Source organism: Podarcis raffonei, chromosome 13 (genome assembly GCF_027172205.1).
Source record: "Podarcis raffonei isolate rPodRaf1 chromosome 13, rPodRaf1.pri, whole genome shotgun sequence".
In the NCBI taxonomy this organism is placed as follows: Eukaryota; Metazoa; Chordata; class Lepidosauria; order Squamata; family Lacertidae; genus Podarcis; species Podarcis raffonei.
Window position 1 is genome coordinate 15,804,371 of NC_070614.1, and position 8,093 is coordinate 15,812,463.

Consider the following 8,093-nt stretch of genomic DNA (forward strand, 5'->3'; position numbering starts at 1 on the left):
TGTGGTCTCTTCCAACTCTATGATTCTATGATTCAATAAATATAAATCCCATGACATCCTTAATAGGCAACTTCACCTGTTTTCAATCCACTTCTAGGCCCAGTTCAAAATGCTGATTTCTGTCCAGCCATGGCGAAGTGGAGCTCTTGTCAGCTTGGTGAAGTCCAACAGTTACACGGGGGGGGGGAGGGGGGTTCAGAAGAAGAGGACGGACGAGGTTCAGTGCCTGAGGAAGAGGATTCTCAAAAATAAAGAGGTTGGGGTTGCAGGTAGGACCCTGGACAGAGCCCAGGGAGCAGACAACTTATTCTGACAAGAATCTGGACTCCAGTGAGCCATTCGGTTTGTTGGTTAACTGTTCTAATAGAGTGGTTTCCCATACATTTTGGGGCCAGTGTTCTATATTCACTCCTGATAGGTCTCCCCTTTATCACCCACACCACACAAGATAATGACCTATCCACCGCTACAGAATATGAATTGATATGGCTTATTTGACTCAGCAATACCCTGCTTTCAGGGACGCGGGTGGTACTTGCCAATCGGAAGGTCGGTGGTTCGAATCCCCGCGACGGGGTGAGCTCCCATTGCTTTGTTCCAGCTCCTGCCAACCTAGCAGTTTGAAAGCATGCCAGTGCAAGTAGATAGATAGGTACAGCTGTGGCGGAAAGGTAAATGGCATTTCCGTGCGCTGCTCTGGTTTCCGTCACGGTGTCCTGTTGCGCAAGAAGCGTTTTAGTCATGCTGGCTACATGACCCGGAAAGCTGTCTGTGGGCAAACGCTGGCTCCTTCAGCCTGAAAGTGAGATGAGCATCACAACCCCGTAGTCGCCTTTGACTGGACTTAACTGTCCAGGGGTCCTTTAACTTTACCTGTTGGTTAACTGTTCTAATAGGGCAGTTTCTCATACATTTTGGTGCCAGTGGTCTATATTCACTCCTGATAGCTCTCCCCTTTATCACATACACAGTGCAAGATTATGACCTATCCCCTGCTATAGCATACAAATTGATATGGCTTATCTGACTCAGCAATGCCCCACTTCTCCATACAAACAAACCACACTGCAAGCAACTGAATGCAAGCAACCAAGCTTTGGACCTGCCAATCTCTCGCAATGCATATACAGTGGTACCTTGTTTTAAGAACAGCTTAGTTTATGAACAACTTGGATTAAGAACGCTGCTAACCGGGAAGTAGGTGTTTTGGTTTGTGAACTTTGCCTTGGAAGCAGAACATGTTCTGCTTCCTGTTGAGTGTAAATTGAGTCCCCCACTGCTATGGGAAAGCACACCTTGGTTTAAGAATGCTTTGGTTTAAGAACGGACTTCCGGAACGGATTAAGTTCGTAAACCAAGGTACCACTGTATATATAATGACCTACCCATGTGATGCTCTCACAAAAACCCTGCGCAAATACTGCACAATAGAACGAAGGATTACGATCTTTCCCCATCTCTCCTCTCTTTCCCCCAACTGCATAATGTATATGACAGTAGACTCTCATACCGAATGCAAACAAACTGTGAAAAATGCTCAATGAATTGAAAGTGGAGACACTATGTGTACTTTTCTTTGTTTTGAAAATGTATTTATTTGGTTTTTCAAATTAAAATTTTACAGAGATATATCCAATATAAATAATAAAAATAAGATTCCAAGGAATCTCCTGGACTTCCATCCTCCCCTTTTTGGATCCTATTATTAATCATTTCATGTCCAGAATTCAACCTTAAGTGATATTCCAATCCTACTAACAATTTTAACTGTTTTCAATGGTCTTTAAGATAAGTTATAAATCTTCCCCATTCCTTATTAAAATTTTGGTCTTTCTGACTCTTAATGTTTGTTATACAAGAAAACCTTTAGTAAAAACTTCTTGATTTTTTAAGGTGGGGGATAAGGGTACATGGGGTGAGTGGGTGAATTGATAATGAACATCTGAACATCTTTAATAAAAAGTGTGTTGTTGTTGTTGTTGTTGTTAAAAAGGGCCCATCTGTGCTAACTGAGCTGGACTACCCATTTTAGGTTCTGCCTCTCTGCAAAAAAAGTGCAGAAACTTAAATGGATGCCAAGTCCTCTGGTACTTCTCCATAATTTCACGTGGGGCACACTTGTTGTGTTGGTGAGCTGGATCAGTGATGCACAGTGAGAACACCACCTGCCCAGTGGAACGAGGTTTGAGGGCTGCAGTCTCTGGGGTCCACAATCCAGAGTCTTTGGGTCTGGGGGGCCTCTGGTTGTTGGGCTCAGGCTGAGTTAGGCTTGGTGACTTCCTGCCCTATTTGCCGTTGTCAAAATCACAGCTGGACTTGGGAGTCCTGACAGTATATGACCTTTATTTATGGAAAAATATGTATATATATAGGGACGCGGGTGGCGCTGTGGGTAAAAGCCTCAGCGCCTAGGGCTTGCCGATCGAAAGGTCGGCGGTTCGAATCCCCGTGGCGGGGTGCGCTCCCGCTGCTCGGTCCCAGCGCCTGCCAACCTAGCAGTTCGAAAGCACGCCCGGGTGCAAGTAGATAAATAGGGACCGCTTACTGGCGGGAAGGTAAACGGCGTTTCCGTGTGCTGCGCTTGCTCGCCAGATGCAGCTTTGTCACGCTGGCCACGTGACCTGGAAGTGTCTCCGGACAGCGCTGGCCCCCGGCCTCTTGAGTGAGATGGGCGCACAGACTGGCCCGTACGGGCAGGGGTACCTTTACCTATACCTTTATGTATATATATATATATATATATACTGCTGTATATTCTAAATATATCACAGAAGTTTACAACGATATAAAAGCATAAAAACACACAGTAAAATAATAAAAAAAATTAAAACAAGAGCAAAAGAATTAAAAACAAACTTTAGAAGCTCACTGTAAGGGATGGACTCTTAAGTGCCTGCATAGGCCCGGCTTCTTAGGGTGTGTTGAATTTTTCAACTTTCAAATTCCGAAAATGAGGGATGCTAAAAAGTTGTAACATGGCTTGGGAATTGAAAAGATATTTTGGTTAAAATAGCATAATTTAGTTTTGCTTGGTAAGTAAAATGTGTGTAAAATTGCATAGAAAACATTTAAAATGATTACCACATACATACAGTTACCTTGTATATTATGACAAAAAATTTTTTTCCTTCCAGTAGCACCTTAAAGACCAACTAAATGCACACGAAAGCTCATACCAAGAACTAACTTAGTTGGTCTTTAAGGTGCTACTGGAAGGAAAAAATTTTTTGTTTTGACTATGGCAGACCAACACGGCTACCTTTCTGTAACTTGTATATTATGATTATTTAGCATGACATTTTCAGAAGGTAAAATTAAAATTCTTTTGTTTTCTGAAAACAGTTTATGCACTGCTTCATCAAACGCAGACTTACCCAGCTAAATACAGTGGTACCTCGGGTTACATACACTTCAGGTTACATACGCTTCAGGTTACAGACGCTTCAGGTTACAGACTCCGCTAACCCAGAAATATTACCTCGGGTTAAGAACTTTGCTTCAGGATGAGAACAGAAATCGTGCCCCGGCAGCACAGTGGCAGCGGGAGGCCCCATTAGCTAAAGTGGTGCTTCAGGTTAAGAACAGTTTCAGGTTAAGAACGGACCTCCGGAACGAATTATGTACTTAACCCGAGGTACCACTGTATTGTCGGAGCACAAAAATAATAGTGTATCTGAATTCCTCACACCCAAAAACCCGTCTCTGAAGAAATTTGCAAAAATTAAGTTTCCCCCCTAAGATGATACATCCTATTAGTTAGTGATATCTGGTTTTCAACATCTTGATATATCACCAGCTAGACAATATACCAATATATCACAATGTCTGAAATAAGGATGGAGCTATGTAGAGGCATCGGCTGGCTTCACGGTTTTTCCTGCATCGTGATTTTTGCCACGACCTGCTCTGGTGAGTTGCTGCTCCCTGCATGAGGCAGAGGACGGCTGAGCAAGCAGAGTTAACAGGCTGAAGGAATTGAGAGAATCACTGGTTTGCTTCCCAGTTTTTCCCACATTGTGATTTTTGCATAGGGCACACACACACAATTGTGATTCACGATATATTGCCAGGTCAAAAATTATGAAGCCGATATCACGATACGGACTTCAAACCAGTTTTGGACGCTATATCATTATATTGCCCAGCCCTACATACTAGCCTATGCGCAGGCCTGGCAGAATAGAAAAGTTTTCAGCAGGTTTTTAAAAGTTGGCACAGATTGCTCCCACTAGCAGGGCACAAGACCAATGACACTATGCTATGTTTGGAGGAGAGATATTCCTTTCCTTCACGGGCAGCACAGAGATGCAATGGGCTGCTGGAGGAAGGGAGAAATCATTTTGGATCAAATCTGTGCTTCCAGGTACTATAAGAAAGCTGCAGAGATAGCGCAGGATAGTGCGCACCCCGGAAATGATCTCTTTCAGCTTCTGCCTTCTGGAAGAAGGTACAGGGTTATAAAGACTAGGACTAACCGCCTGAGAAACAGTTTCTACCCAAATGCGATTTTGGTTTTAAACACAATGTAAGGAGTCTCTATAGGGGTGTATTGTATTTTTAAAATGGGGTATCAGAGTTTTTAGGAGGCTAACCAGGTTGGGATAGCTGGGATAGCAGGGTTGTTGGTTTTGAATGTCTTATGTAGATTTTTCTTCAATTTCGTTGTTCTGTATGGGACAATGACAATAAAGATCGTATCGTATGCCTAGTCACCTACATATAGTTCCTCATCACCTATAGGACCTCCTTCTCTCCTCGGAGCCTGTCCAGTCATGAAGAGCGGCTTGTGAGGGGCCCTGTTTGGATCCCAACAGTGCTTGGATTGCATCAGGTTGGGTCACAAAGTGTGACGTTATATTTTTGCTGGAATTTTTCGAAGGGTGGGCAAGAATGATGGAGCCATGCTCCACTCATGCTGTGTTGCAGCTGGAGCCAGCGGAACGGCTGCCAGATCCGACGCACGCTCAGTGCAGGAGAAAAACATACAGAACGGAAAATAAAAGAGCAGTGTCAAGAATGACAGGAGTGCTCTTGGTGTCCATGGAAGCATCACCAGAGTTCACCTGCTGTGTGTGCATCATGCCTGCAGCAACAAGGACCAAATGTGATGTGAAGAGAGAGCAGGTGGCGCTGTGGTCTAAACCACTGAGTCTCTTGGGCTTGCTGATCAGAAGGTCGGCGGTTCGAATCCCCGCGATGGAGTGAGCTCCCATTGCTCTGTCCCAGCTCCTGCCAACCTAGCAGTTTGAAAGCACACCAGTGCAGTGGCGTAACGTGGGTTGTCAGCACCTGTGGCAAGGCAAGTAATTTGCGCCCCCTAACCCGTGGATGTTAGCACTCGGGCAGAGAGCTGCGAGTGCGAGCGCACCCCCCCAGATGTTGCCCCCGGTGCGGTCGGCCCCCCCTGCACCCCCAATGCTACGCCACTGCACCAGTGCAAGTAGATAAATAAGTACCACTGCGGCGGGAAGGTAAACGGTGTTTCCGTGCGCTCTGGTTTCCATCACGGTGTCCTGTTGCACCAGAAGTGTTTTAGTCATGCTGGCCACATGACCTGGAAAGCTGTCTGTGGACAAACCTCCCTTGGCCTGAAAGCGAGATGAGCGCCACAACCCCATAGTCGCCTTTGACTGGACTTAACCATACAGGGGTCTTTTACCTTTTTTAACCTGCATCATGCTTCCAGTGACAAGGACCAAATGCAATGTGGAGAGCGGATTTGTGCTGTCAAACTGGGGAGAGGGTGTCTGTCATGTCATCACACCCCCAACAATGGAAGGAACACATAGTTTTCTTAGTTTGACTTAAACCTAGGAGAAAGTTGCAGGAATAAGGGAAGCAGGCTTCTTGGTCATGGGAAAGATGAAAAACATATATCTCTGAGTTTCATCCATTGACAAGTGTGGGTAGTGTTTTATCCTTATTAATATTTTATTGGAAGAATATCATTTATAAACAGTGTGAGAAAAGAAAGGATGAGTAAGAACAAAAAAAGAAAAAATACAGTTACATTACCATAAAAGGTAAAGGGACCCCTGACCATTAGGTCCAGTCGTGACCGACTCTGGGGTTGCGGCGCTCATCTCGCTTTATTGGCCGAGGGAGCCGGCGTACAGCTTCCAGGTCATGTGGCCAGCATGACTAAGCCGCGTCTGGCGAACCAGAGCAGCACACGGAAACGCTGTTTACCTTCCCGCCGGATCGGTCCCTATTTATCTACTTGCACTTTGACGTGCTTTTGAACTGTTAGGTTGGCAGGAGCAGGGACCGAGCAACGGGAGCTCACCCCGTTGCGGGGATTTGAACCGCCGACCTTCTGATCAGCAAGTCCTAGGCTCTGTGGTTTAACCCACAGCACCACCCGCGTCCCTCTACATTACCATACAGGTATGTATATTCTTATTCTAATACACATAAAATTGTCAATAACCTAATATATCCTCTGTAAACTCATTCCAAATATCATTGCATTTATCCAAAGTCTGCATCTATAAGCTGTCAGTTCATATATTGCCGATGATGTCCTGTTGTCAATTAATTAAGGGGCATCGTATCTTTGTTCTTCCAGTTCATAAGTATCCGTCTCTTGGCTACGATTAGGGTGCACTACACATATAAATAAGTATCATATAACAGTCATGGCTTCCCCTGAAAGAGTCCCGGGAACTGCAGTTTGTTAAGGGTGCTGACAGTTGCTAGGAGACCCCCATTCCCTTATACAGAGCTACAATTCCCAGAGTTCCCTGGAAAGAAAGATTAACTGTTAAACCCATTTGGGGGAAAACTATAACTGTTTGAAGTGGTGTGATGATGCTTTAAATGTATTGTGCACATGGGGGCCCAATACCCTGCAAGCGTCCCTGGGGGGGGCAGGGAATGGAACATCCTATTTTTCCACGAGAGCACGGCGGCCATTTTGGTTGCCGTAATCTCGCACAATTTCACGCTGAAATCTCGCCCAAAAAAGTGCCTTTTCAGGGCCACGATCTCATGCGGTGCCCCAAAATGGGCATGAGAGTCCACTGGGAACAAAACTTCTGCAAAGCATTCCTCAGGTGCTGGTCCAGTTGTGGCCATGTGGAGATCTCTGGATACCAGGTTGGTGACTGAAATCTCCAAGGCCTGATTTAGGTTTGAGGAGGTCCTAAGCTACTGAAGGTAATGGGGCCCTTTATATGTCCAGCTGTCCTTTGTCAACAATTGTCGGGTTTTTTGTGTTGAATATATGGTATATGGTAATTTCTGGACCTAATAGGTATCTAAAGCCATTGGCACATGTTGCCATGCAACCAGTCCATGCAGAATGCAGGCACCCTATATATAGAAATGAGCAAACCAGTGATTTTATTTCCCCCCCAAATTTTTAAAAATAAATTTTCCACATAACAAATATGACATAGAAAAAAGAAAAGAATACACACAAAGAAAACACAATACAATGTTGAACAAAACCAAAATGGGATCTTAAACACCTATCCCTTCGAGAAAAAAACCCAATTTCTCTTACATTGCTAATTGACCTCCTCAGATCCCTCCCTTTTGAATTTCATTATATCTGCAGGTAACAGCTCTCCAATAACATTCTTAACTAAAATTAATTCCAGCAATTAACTATCTTATTCTCATTTCCTACTATTCTAAATCTAATTTACTCACAATCACATCCTAATTTAATCCTAGGCCTATCTGGTACTTTCAAGTGACTTCTAATTATTTATACTGCAATATTTATTCAAATAATCCTTAAATTTCTTCCAATCTTCTTGATATTCCTCTTCTTTCTGGTCGTGGATCCTTCCAGTCAGGTCGGCTAGCTCCAAAAAGTCCAACATCTTCCAGTGATATTTTAGGGAGCAGGCGGAGCCCATGACTTACATCCCAGGAGTTGACACAACACAAAACACTGTTACTCTATGTAGGCTTTATTTTATTTTTTATCTTATACAGTGGTACCTCTAGATCTGAACTGGATCCGTTCTGGAGCCCCGTTCGGATCTAGAAGCAAACATAACCAGCAACGGCATGTCAGCGCACATGCATGTTGCTTTTCGCCGCTGCACGACGTCATTTTTGAGCATCTGCGCATGCGCAAG